At 41.5% G+C, this 13,276-nt stretch overlaps 1 protein-coding gene across 9 annotated transcripts in view; it reads left to right on the forward strand.

Moving 5' to 3' along the window:
* The window catches only part of NPAS2 (neuronal PAS domain protein 2), a 166,746-nt gene that overhangs the window by 43,338 nt on the left and 110,132 nt on the right, over positions 1-13,276 (forward strand). The gene's annotated exons all lie outside the window — the stretch shown is intronic.

Raw genomic sequence — 13,276 nt, forward strand, 5'->3', positions numbered from 1 at the left:
TGGCTCAGGTCATGATCCCAGGGTCCTGGGATTGAGCCCCGCGTCGGGCTCCCAGCTCAGCGGGGAGCCTGCTTCTCCCTCTCCTCCCGGCTTGTGCTCTGTCGTGCCATCTCTGTCGTTTTCTCTCTCTCTCGCAAATAAATAAATACAGTCTTTAAATGAATAAATAAATCTTAAAAACACAAAACCCACCAGCATTCTGAGTTACTTCGTTTTAGCTCTTACAAATTATTTTTGTATCCCCTTGTTGACTCACCAAGCATTTAGTCTGCAACCCAGATGTGAGAAAACGTTTCAGACCTTAATCAAAATGGGAGCTCTCTGCCCACTTAGAGGTGTCACTCTTGCCTCCACCCATCCATCCGTCCTTCCATCCCTTTGTTCAGCTGGTGGTTACAGCCTCTGCTATGTGCTGCGCCCTGGACTGGGCCCTGGGAATGCAGCAGTGAGCCAGCCAGGACGTTCCCCACACCAGTTTCCGCTTGCCTGCACGTCTGGTGCATCAGTGGTTCTAAAACACTGTTCCCCAAAACTCTTGCAGGAAGAGCACAATGCCTCGTACAGAGAGTCTCAGGATGGTTCAGCTGGAATGGAGAAGGTGAGGACGCTGACAGGGGCCCGCGCGGCTCCCCTCTTGAAGGGCTTCTCTGAAAACCCCTGTTTAAATCAGTCTCCTCTCTCCAGACATGTTTTAGTTATTATGTCTTCTGGTAATACATTTTGGTTAGCTGGATTAGAGCTAAGATCCCTACTTAATCAGGCAAAATTAAGGAGCTTTTCCTGCAATTGACATATCGAGAGAAATACATCCAAAACCAAACCAAAAGAAAACAAAAAAATGGATCCAGCCCTGTCTGGCTCCTCAAGAATGTTCTCTCTAGGACAGGCATTAGACTTCAGGTAAGTCTCCCCGGGACATGTAAATAGCCAGTAAAAATCAGGCAAGACTGTAAATTAGTTCATTTGGTTGGGTGATGAGAACAGTTTCATTAGGCTGTTGCCCACTTTCGTGAGCAAAAGCTCCCAACGCTGTCTGCCCTCAACGGAACTAAATTAGTGAAAACTTGAGGTGTAGGAGAAAAAGAGAAAGAAAATATTTCCCCTTTCTCCTCCTTCAAGACCATCTGAAACTGACTTTTGAAAATTCCGTATTTTTAAGGGGAAAAAATTGAACATAATAACGCTCAGCAGAATTCAAACCACTTAGCATGTTCTGAGTGCAACTCTGTGTGGTTCCTCGTTGCTCAACAACTAGAAAATCAGAAGCCACAAAGAGAAAATGTGTATATATGTGTGTGGGGAGGGAGGTTCAGAATCGTAATTAATATGAATCGAAAGTAAGTCTCCATGTGGTCAGGGGAGGACTGAGCCATAAGGAGAGGGAGACCTTCTGCCTGGCAGAAGGATGATTGCACCCTCCCCTTTTTGGTCTAGTTATAAGTCATTAAAAATTTCAAAGTGGGCAGTAAGGAGGTGCCTGGGGGCTGAACAGAGACAGTGTTGAAGAGTGGCGGGGTGCATTGTTGCTGGGATTGGGATGACCTGGGGTAGGAAGGACGGGGTCATTCCCTGAAATCCCCTTGAGCTTCCGCTCACCGGAGAACCGACTAATGGGAGAGGCAGCCTGTGGGCCATCACTCGGTGTGACAGTGGCCCTTGGATGTGGCCGCTGGGCTTCCTGCCTGGCTCCATGCTTGTCAAGGTGGGACAGGCCAGAGCAGGCCACGGCGAAAAGTTGGTAAACTGCAGGCGCAAGTCCCTGGGCTTTCGGGTCAGGGAGGGTTCTAATATTGAGAGCCCACTGCCTCCCCAGTGGAATCTGGCCAAGTAGGTGTGATCGTGCGTCCTTGAGTGCCCAGGTGGGAGGCCACCTGCTGTCTGCTACGTCACCGCGCTTCGCTCTGCAATTTGGTTTTCCTTTGGTGTTTCCAGATTTCTTTACTTTGTGCCACTGATACAACCACTCATGCATATTTTCTCATCTCTAATATCTTTTTCTTGAGGGCTCTACATCTTTTTTTGGAGAACTCTAGCTGCCTTCCTCCCTGCACTGCAGCATAAGCATGTTGCCCTCATGCAATGTACTTAGCTGTTATCTGTCACAGGGGAGCTGGAAAGCCGGTTCTGAAACGTTCTTTAGGAATCTGGAAGAAAAAGTTGGTCCTCAGAGGAGGAAATGATGCCATGTTAAGAACATGTGACTCGTTCAGTGTTAACTAGTTTGTTGGCGTGATGGGCCTAGAAAAGAGGGGGGTTAAGTCACCTCCACTTGCTTCCTATGGAGGCTTTTGTTACAACCGACAGTACTTGTCATCATAAAAGCCACAGGTCCTCTGACTCAGCCTCTGCCTTCCTGGGCTCAGGGTGCTGTCCACATTTAAAAACGGTGACTGAGGGAAAGTGAGACCTAGAGAAAGAACATGCTCTGCCAGGCTGTTAAAGGGTAGTAGTGGTTAGACTTGAACTTGGATCTTCTCTTTACTGAACATGGTCTTTCTCCCTTTTGTCCTCTGCTTTGTACCTTTAAAAAGTGCAGAGAAAAACACACTACTTCCCAAATGCTCTCTTGCTTGTATTAATTCCTTTAATTTCCTCTCTACGCAATGCAAGCGCTGTCAAACCCAAGTTTTGCTGTGTGGGTATCTATTTCCAGTTCTCTGTGTTTCCCCTTTCTCTACAGAGAAGGCTGGACTGAGGCTGGAGGGAGGCTGGAAGAGTCAGGTGTGCTGATCAAGGAGCAGTTTAGGAGAAGGTGGTGGGGAGCCCCCAGGACTGCGCATAAAAATTAATCACAGAAAAAGACATCATTAACAGCAGATCTCATAAAAGGTCCCAGGGTGACTATTATGTGAAATTAATTAGTACTTATTTAACTTTTTTTTTAATCACCTTCTTGGTACTATGAAAGTTGTCCTAATTACCGACATCACTTGTTTTAAGTCATTACGGGTCATTATTTTCCATGTCACTGCACTCACGTCATCCTGTGCCTGTGGATTTGAATAGAGCAACCCCTTCACCTCCGTGGGTAGTTTTCCTGCATGGTAACATGTTCGGAGAAATGAAATAAGGTTGGCAAAATCAAGGACTCAAGGAAAGAAGTTGTTGGAGTAAAATAATTGAGTGACGCTGGGACCAGGTCACCAGGGGCCTGACGTCACTTTTTTTTGCGTTTGTCCTCAGTGTAATGGGAAGACAACGAAGGTGTGTTTGTTTAACCTTTTTATTCTGAATCATTTCAAACTTAGAGAAAAGTTGCAAGAACAGTACAGCTAGCTTTCACTAAGAATTCCTGTTCATATTTTATCACACTTGCCTCGTCACACTTTGTATTTATATCCATATTACTATTTTTTTGCTAAAGCATTTGAAGATGAGTTGCTGATGTGTGCTGAAGGACACTTTCCTATATATCCCTAGTACAGTCATCAAAATAAGGCCATTAACCTTGATGCAGGTTTTCCTTCTAATCCTCAGAGGCCATTAAACTATTGCAGTTTGACCCTCTAATGTCCCTGGTGGGTCTAGAGTCCAGTGGTCTTTCCTACCCGGGACAGTTACTCCTTTTTCATGACTTAGACATTGTGGAAGATCATAGGTCTTTTACTTTATAGAATGACCCTCCGTTTGGGTTTGTCTCATACGTGCTAATGATTAGATTCAGATTGTGTAGTTTTGGCAGGAATACACCGTGATGTAACATATCAAAACCATGCTGTTGATGAGTCCCATTACTAATGATGTTGACTTTGATCACTTGATTAAGGCAGCATTGCCAGCTTTCTCCACTGAACCGTTTTTTCCCCTTAATAAGTATTAAAAGATATCTTGCGGCTAGATAGATACATTGTTTCTCATTAGGCATTCACTCACTAGTAGATGCTCACTCACTAGATGCTTCTTGCTTAAAACAGTCATTACTATGGTGGTAGCCAAATGCCAAGCTTGGAATTCCTTCATCCCTTATACATGTATTAGTTGGCAACCTACTTGAAGGAGGAGCTTTCCTTCTCCCTCATTCATTCATTCATTCATTCATTCATTCATTCATTCATTCATTCATTCATGTATTCCTTTGTCAGTTTGAGTTCATGGATTCCTGATTTATTCCATGGGTAATTACATTTTTGGCACTCAAACTGCCCCAGACTTGATCAGCAAGAGCCCCTTTGAGCTGGTTTTTGACATGTCCCCATTTTTCTCTGAGCACATCTTACCTTCTAGCACAATAAGATGGTCCAGGCTTATCCTGTCCTTTTCCTGCTCCACCCTTGGAATCAGAGCAGTACATGGAAAGGCTCTGAGCTCACAAGTGGCCTGATCTGATTGACATTTAAAAAATATTACTGTGGCTGCCCTTGAGAGCACTGAAGGAAGAGGCGAGAGCCGAATCAAGGAGGCCACTGGGATCAGGGAGGCCACTTCCCATCCCATGCGATGGGAGGTGAGGGTGGATTCAAGGTAGATTTGGAAGCTAGAACTGACGGAGCATAATGGTGGGATGTAGGGGGGACAAGGGGGAGAATGGAGGTGTCCTTTCCTGAAATAAGAAAGGCAAGGAAGGGGATGAGCAGCTTTCGGCAGGAAGATCGCAGGTTCCAGTTTGGACCTGTGAACTCAGGAGTGCCATGTCAGCCCAGCAGCGAGGTGGAGGGCACAGGTAGACACAGGAGTCTGGAACCCAGGAGACAGGCCTGGCTGGAGACACACGTCTGAGAACTGTGAGGTTGCACCACACATTTGAGGGCCTCTTCTGGAGGTTTTGAATCGGGCCCTACTGGCTAGAATAGCTTGTCCTGCTTACTTGCATTCTCCCTTGTTTTCATTTTGCAGCTCTTGGCAAGCGCTGGGCATTTTCACACACATTTCAAAGCTTTGGGGCAAGTTTTCTGAACTGGCCCTTGATCCGTTATCAAGAAGGAGGAGTGTAAACAGACTTCCTCTCTGCAGTGCCCCATGACCACCCAGCCCCAATAGACTGGGGAAGGTGTCTGCCGTAATTGCCACACATTTTTTGTGTTGAGGGATTTGTCCTGCACGACACATATGTTAAGAGAAGAAGAAAGGATATGTGTGTGTCTTTACACGTACATATACATGTGCATGTAGATATATATATAGTACTTAAAATGTTTGCTGTCAAAAAATACATTATCGCAACGTTAAGATTGACAAGGGATTTTTGAAAACAGAATGTAGATAAAGAATCCATGATAAGGAGACCATAATGCTGGCATTGCCACAGCCCATCAGATGGGTAAAAGGAACAGATTAGAAGAACACATACCAACCAAGGACGGCCAGAGTCAGGACTGCTGCCAAGTAGATGCTTGCGCACAAACACACGGTGCTTTTGTCGCCCAAGACTTGCTCCTCAGACAGACCATAAACAAGGGATCTGGCTTTCATGCATTACGTTCAGTCATCTTAGTAGATATGAATGTCGTTTGTTTTGGCATTTTTGCTAATGTTTTTGGAGTTATATTTGCCTCTAAATCATAAACAGCTGGTTTTACTGATGTTAATGGGGCTGCTTTTAAATTTTTGCTTTTGTCTGAAAAGCCAAGTTGGGAGCTTTCAGTGCCTCTTACTTTAACTTGGACTTTAAATCCGGGACTGGCCCTAACCACGAGCTGGCATTGAGGGAGGCCAGCCGGAAAGCCAGGGCCACGCCAGGCAGTGCTGTCCATGGGGCGGTGGTCGTGTGGGGCACCTGGTGGTGGAGGGGTCGTGGTCATGTAGATTTTCCCCCAACAACTACTGTCCCAAGGCTTCCCTTATTATAACCTTCTTGGATCCTTGGTAAATGAGAAGAGGAGGTTTCCAGGTCCCCTTTTGCTCTGATTTTTTACATTTCCCATAGGCATATTTTTTCCATCTGGTTGACATACCCTCCACTCCTTTTTTTTTTTTTTTTAAAGGTGTGTAGGGTCTGGTTTCTAGAGTCAGTTTGGCTGGAAGATCTATGGAGAAAGGTACAGACAGTGCTCGGCTCTTTTTTATTATTATTATTGAAGTAGAGTTGACATACAATGTTATATTAGTTTGGGGTGTACAACATAGTGATTGGACAATTCTGTGCATTACTCAGTGTTCACCAGGATAAGTGTAGTTACCATCTGTCACCATACAGTGTTATTACAATATTATGGACTATATTCCCTATCTTACTTTTCATCTCTGTGACTTATTTATTTTAGAACTGGAAGTTTGTACCTCTTAACCCCCTTCACCTTTTTCACCCATTCCCCTCTTACCCTCCCCTCTGGCAACCACTAGTTTGTTCTCTGTATTTATGATTCTGCTTGGGTTTTGTTTGTTTTGTTTTTTAGATTCCACATATAAGTGAAATACGGCACTCATTTTTGTCTGACTTAATTTCACTCAGCGTAATACCCTCTATCTCCATCCATGTTGTCACAAATGGCCAGATCTCGTTCTTTTTATGGCAAAGCAATATTCCATTATATACATATACACCACATCTTCTTTATCCATTCATCTGTCAATGGACACTTGGTTGCTTCCATATCTTGGCTATTGTAAATAGTGCTGCAGTAAACATAGGGGTGCTTATATCTTTTTGAATTAATATTTCTGTTTTCTTTGGGCAAATACCCAGTAGTAGAATTACTGGATCATATAGTGTTTCTATTTTTATTTCTATTTTTAATTTTTTGAGGAAACCCCATACTGTTTTCCACAGTGGCTGTACCAATTTACATTCCCACCAACAGTACATGAGGGTTCCTTTTTCTCCACATCCTTATTGACGTTTGTTATTTTTTGTTTTTTTGATACTCTTCTTAATGGGATATTCCCTTTTCAGGCATACACAGGCACAGATCCCATTTTGTGTCCTCCATACTAGAAATGGCAGCTGTATGGGACTCACGTGACTCTCTCCTTATACTACCTTTCAGCAGCATTAGTAACTCCTGCCTGAGGAGTTGTTAGTAAAGCAGTGTTGTGGGGTCACAAAGGAGTAAGCCCAGCCTTGTTTGGGGTGGCATCCTTTCCAATAAGGAAGAATGCATGTTCACATCTCTTATCGGGGACCATAGTTCGTGCAGAGCCATGTAAAAATAGCAGCCAGCGGTCTGTCTGGTTATTGCGATGCCTCTGAAAAAGTGTCCCCCAAAACAAGAGCGAGAGCAGAAGGGCTAGTTTGTAGCTAGTAAACACTCACCACAGTGAATGTTTATCCCATGCGTTTGAGCGCCTCGTATAGGTAATGCAACTTTGCTGCTCAGTCACACTAGTTTTATGCAAGCAGGATGGACCACAGCTGCCAGACTATGTTGCCTTTTCCACATTTGGTTGGTTGAGTGGTTGGTTGGATGAGAGCCCCGTGTGGTTACCCACCACCCCTTCCTGGGTTACTGATTGTGTCTCAGAGGGAGAGGCTCTGGCAGGTAGACAGAAGCTCTTACCAAAGCTGTGCTGCCCATGGGCCCAGCCATCCATACTCCATGCTCAGTGGGTTATTTGCCTTTTTCAACATCCTCAAGGGATATGAAGCCCAGCACTAGCTTGGATGGGGGAAGTATATCTGATGGGTCAGAATTGCACGTGAAGGACTTTAAATAGCTTTTCTTTCCTCCTCCTAGTCTAAACACAGGAACGGGAAATTGTGGACACCAAAGAGTTGCATATTTAAATACAGCTGGGCTATTTTTGCACAATGGTGAAGGAATGGTTTTTTGTGCAAATGTTTTATATCTTTGCCATTTTGACCATTCTTATTTTATCTCTTCCATCTGTGAGCTCTAATAGCTCCTATTATGTATATAATTCATATAGAGCTCCCTAGATTCCACTTTGGAGGGTGATAATTGCTGTACATTTCTCTCTCATACACTATACCCTCCCTGAAGGCAAGCTTTGGACTTAAAGCACATCTTAATTTGTCACACTGCCTATCCTGAGCTGACCACAGTTCAGCACTGAAGAATTGGCTGAAATGAATGAACGAAAACATTTCTACTACATCAACTCTGGTCTTTTGTGAAAATGCTATGGTGGGATGTTGTTGATGGGACGTGTATTGCACGTGAAATATCAGAAGCTAGATGCTTAGTGGGAATTTGGTTGACTTAGAGTATTATGATGTAGCGTTATATTTCTTTGGATGTTATGAATAATTCAGAGCACATAGGGGATACCTTTTATCTTTTCTGGCTTGTTGATTTCTGTGGAGTTATTGTGCTTAATAAAATATGAAAAAGAGGACAGAGGGCTCATCTGAATGTCAGCTCAACATTTTGTGCTTATTGTTTTAGTAACTATTAAGTTACCTTAAATCCTAGACCCAGTAGGCCATTGAGGTAAAATATTAGGAGTATATCTAAACTGCTTATAAATTTCCTTGCTATTTTCTAAAACATTGTGGTATAATAAGATTCTCTGCTTCCTAAGAAGATATAAATAAAGCCTCTATAGCACATAATGGTGATGAGTTGGAGGTTAAGCTCCCCTCCGATCAGCCAATGACTGTAGAACAAATAACTCCAGGAGAACCCAGCTTTAGAACACACGTATGAAGTGTCTGGCTTTAAAATTATGGAGCCATTTCTGAGGCATAAGGCAAATGACATTGAAAAATGGTTGCCAAGTCATTTATATGGTTTGCACATCTATTCAGCCAAAAACTGGCTTAGCACTCCCTTATTTTTTTAAAGTGACCACTAAGTGTTTCAGGGCTGGTCACCAAGGATTTACGGTAAACTATGGAGCAGTAGTTTTCAAACTTATTGATCTCCGGATCCCTTTACATTTTTATTTTTATTTATTTATTTATTTATTTTAAAGATTTTTATTTATTTATTTATTTGACAGAGAGAGAGAGCGCACAAGTAGGCAGAGAGGCAGGCAGAGGGAGAGGGAGAAACAGACTCTCCACTGAGCAGGGAGCCTGACGTGGGGCTCGATCCCAGGACCCTGGGATCATGACCTGAGCCGAAGGCAGCCGCTCAACCGACTGAGCCACCCAGGCGCCCCTCCCTTTACATTTTTAAAAACTGGTGAGAATCGCAGAATTTTTGTTGACATGGCTTGTGTTTATGGATATCTACCTATAGAAATTAAAACCGAGGAAATTTTAAAATAATTATTAGTTCACTTGAAAATGACAATAATAAATGCATTGCATTTTACCATAAAAATAGTGACTATGTTTCCCCAAACAATACAACTTAATGAGAAGAGTGGCATTGTTTGAACTTTTGCAAATCTCTTTAATGTCTGGCTGAATAGAAGGCAGATAAAACACATTAGTATCGCCTGGGAAACTCCACTGTATACTCTTGAGAAAATGAGATAAAAAAAAAAAGACAAATCATGTCTTAATACTACTGTGAAAATTGTTTTGACTCTGTGGACCCGCTGAAAGGGTGTGAGCACCCCAGGGGTCACCAGACCAAACTTTGAAAACTGCTAATACAGAGTAATTAGTTGAATCAGGATATTCTTAGACATAGGAACCCTGAACCCAACTAAGAATCTATTCTCTGTGCCAAGACGTTGGCGGTCCCTGGTGAGGAAGTGTGTCGTTCTGCCTGCCCACGCTGATGGGATCCTTTGGACAGACTTTCAACCTTCTCTCTGTGTTAGGGACTAAACCTGGCCTCCTGTTTGCTTAAGGTGGCTTAAGAAGGCTCTACCCACCTGCTCTTGTGTTCTTCACATACTTTCTTCTATATTTTCCTCCCATTGCTGTGCTTTGGGAAGCTCACACGATTCACCTGGTTCTCTGACCACTGACTACTGACGTGTTCTGCTTCGTACAACACCTTTGCTCAACTGAAGTAACCTGACATGCTGATCCCCACCATGACAATAAAATAAGAAGGCGAGCTCTTGAACAAATAGAACCCTAGTAAAACCCAATTCTCTGACCCTGTGTCAGAGAATTTAGAAAAGGGAAAGTTCCAAGCGCTTTGTGCTGTTGACTGAATCCTCAGCCCACAAGCAAGAGGTCATGCTTCCACTAGACTTAGAAACTGAAGGTGTTCTGTCCGGAAAGGACAATTGCCAACTTTGGGGACGAGGAGACTCCTGCTTAGACCGAGACTATGTAAGTTCTAGAAGACCAGACCTGGAGCAGTGCTACAGAGGGAGACCTTGAGCTGTCTCCAATTAAAACTGCTAACATCCTAAGTGCTTGCCTAGATGCTGACCCTGATATCTGCTTATTCTTGCCTCTTTACTGGCTAACTCCAGCCTGTGACACACCCCCAGACTGACTCCCCGGTGTGGCCCTCCACCTCCGCATAAGTGTTCATATTCAGCTCTTCCCCTTATGAATGGACAGTTTCCTTCCTCATTGCCTGGCATAGATCCCTGCTGTGTAACCACACATTCACCTGGAACCTAGCTGTACCATTAGTTAGGGCTGAAACATTGGAACTGGAGTGAGCAGTGTGACAAAGGGGTTGAGACCAGAGAGAGGAGAGAACAGTCAAACAGTACAAAGGATTCCCGTCCATCTCCTGTTTTTCTCCTTGGACACTCCTGACACAGTTTGTCAAGAGCAGGCCACTCATGAGTCACTTGTTTACTGTGGGATTTCATTCCCCTTCCTGTAAGAAAACTACCAGGGAAGTAGAGCTGAGTTAATTTTCCTTTTATCCGGCCCCCTTCTGCTTTTCCCAGCAGGCTTTATCCCTGTCAGCAGGCCCAGATATTTCCATCAAGGCATCTCTTTGTCAGCAGTTTCAGATAGAGTTAACCTGGCATGTCAAGGTTAACACAGATGCTGTGTGCTTTCTTTCTGAAATATCATGTCCCAGTCTGAATGCAGGATGATTAGGTTACTCTACCAAACAGAATATACACTATAAAATATTCAGAATTATTACAATGCCACAAATAAAGGCAAGAGAACTTCTTGTAGCAGTATATCATCTTTATTTATCCATCCAATCATTTATAAATATTTATTGAATGCTGTTATGTGGGAGACAATGATTGATACATTTGTAAACAAAACAAAACTAAAGATTCTTACTCTCACTACACTTACAGTCTACCTAGTAACCAGTAATCATGTGTCCAAAATTTTGGATGAAATAAATCTTTTCTCTAGATTCTCAGTGGTCATACTGGTTGATGTAGTTTCTTATTTGCTGTTGGGGAGATGTCCAGGAAGTTGAGGTGAATGAGGAAAACAGTGCTTGTTCTCTTTGGTGACATAAGGCACACCAGTCTAAAGGCAAGTCATTTACGGATTAATTTATTTTATAACCAGTGTAATATCTGGTCACTTAACAACAGTTGAATTTGAAGTGGTTGTTCCAATCTTTTGTTAGGATCCCTGAAAAATTGTGTACTCTGATCTAAAAAAGCAACTTCCTAGATAGTAAATATTTGTTTGCTGTGTACTTGAAAAGACTATTCATTCTTCAATTATTGGGTGCACTATTCCATATATGTCCATTATATCTGTGCTGTTCAATTTAATATTTCATAACTAATTGTTGTGTTGCCTAGTATTTCATTTATGAAATAAGATTTGTCAGAAATTTCTTACTGTGAAAGAGTAGTTGTCAGTTTCTCCTCATGGTTCAGTACTTCTTGCTCTATATATTTTGAGGCTGTATTGTTAGGTGCATATAAGTTTAGGATTATTTTCTCTTCCAGGTGAACTGAAACTTTTATCCACATTTTGTGACTCTCTCTTATTTCTTGTTATGTTTATTGCCTTAAAAATCTGTCTGATACTAACAGAGGTACACCAGATTTCTTTTGTTAGTATTTACCTGGTATTTGTTTTTCCTCCTTTTACTTTTAAGTTTTCTGTTCTTAACATTTTAGATATGTTTCTTATAAATATAATTTGCTAGATTTTTAAAAATTGTGTCTGATCATTTTTTTAAACTGGAGAGATTAGTCCATACATTTATTATGATTACTGAAATACTCTATTTTTAACCATTTTAAATTATACTTGGTATTTGTCCTACTTTTTGGTTTCTTTTTTTTTCTGCCTTTTTTTAATTCTTCTTTTTCTCTTTATTATATTTTCCCCCAGGCTGAATTTAAAATCTTTTTTTTTCCCAAAGATTTTTATTTTTAAGTACTCTCTACATCCAACATGAGGCTGGAACTCACAACCCAAGATCAAGAGTTACATTCTCTACAGACTGAGCCAGCCAGGCACCCCTGAATTTATAATCATTATGCCTCTTGATTACCCTAGTATTTTAACATGAATACTTAGCAGAGTCCTATTAATATTTTTCTTCTTCTCCCAAAACACAGGGAATTTAGAATGATTTATTACTTAAATGCTACTGTTAACCAATATTTTAGTTCCATCTTTTTTGCACCCTCAATTAGTCATTATTATTGTTATTTTGTAAAGTGCAATATCTTTTCTACCATCTCTTCTTGCCTCTCAGAACTCCCTTCTGGAATAATTTCCCTTTGTCTGAATATCATTTAAAATTTCGTCTAGTGGGAGTTTGCTAATGGAAACTCCTTTTCTTCCTTCATCTCTATTTTGTCTTAATTCTTAAAAGATATTTTTATGGGGTATATGGTTCTAGGATGATGATTAAGTTCCCTCAGGACATTGAAGTTATTATTTTCCTGTCATCTGGCTTCTGTTGTTATGTGTGTAAAGTCTGGAGCTAATTCAGTTGCTGTTCCTTTTTTAGGTGATCAATATTTTCTCTGTCTGGCTGCATTTAATATCATCTCTTTGTCAGGGTGCCAGGCTGGCTCAGTTAGTGAAGCATGCAACCCTTGATCTTAGGGTTGTGAGTTCGAGCCCCACATTGGGTATAGAGATTACTTTTAAAAAATCATTTCTTTTTCTTTGGTAATCTCCAATTTCATAGCAATTGTCTGTAGGAGTAGAAACATTTTTATTTATACTCTTTGGGGTTGTTGGGCATCCTGAATCTAAAGATTCATGTTTCTCATAAACTTTGGAAATTTTTCTTTTTAATATTTCCTGTTCCCCATTGTCTCCAATATCTCTTACTAGAACTCCAGTTTGACATGTATTAGATCTCTGTTAGATTGCACTCTGTCCTCTGTGTCTCTTAAACTCCCTCTTATATTTTCTATCTTCTTGTCTCTCTATTTTGCAATCTGGGTAATTTCTTCAGATCTGTCTTAAACTTTACTGAGTCTTGCTTTACTTGTGTCTCACCTTAATTTTAACAAGTCTATTGAGTTTTAAATTTTAAATTATTATATTCTTTTTTCCTTTGTCAAAATTTCAAAATTACTTGGTCTTTAAAAAAAAAAAAACAATTCCTTGTTTCTT

This window comes from Mirounga angustirostris, unplaced genomic scaffold, assembly GCF_029215605.1.
Source record: "Mirounga angustirostris isolate CCGP_5_RB_7025 unplaced genomic scaffold, mMirAng1.0.hap1 SCAF_10, whole genome shotgun sequence".
NCBI classification, from domain to species: Eukaryota; Metazoa; Chordata; class Mammalia; order Carnivora; family Phocidae; genus Mirounga; species Mirounga angustirostris.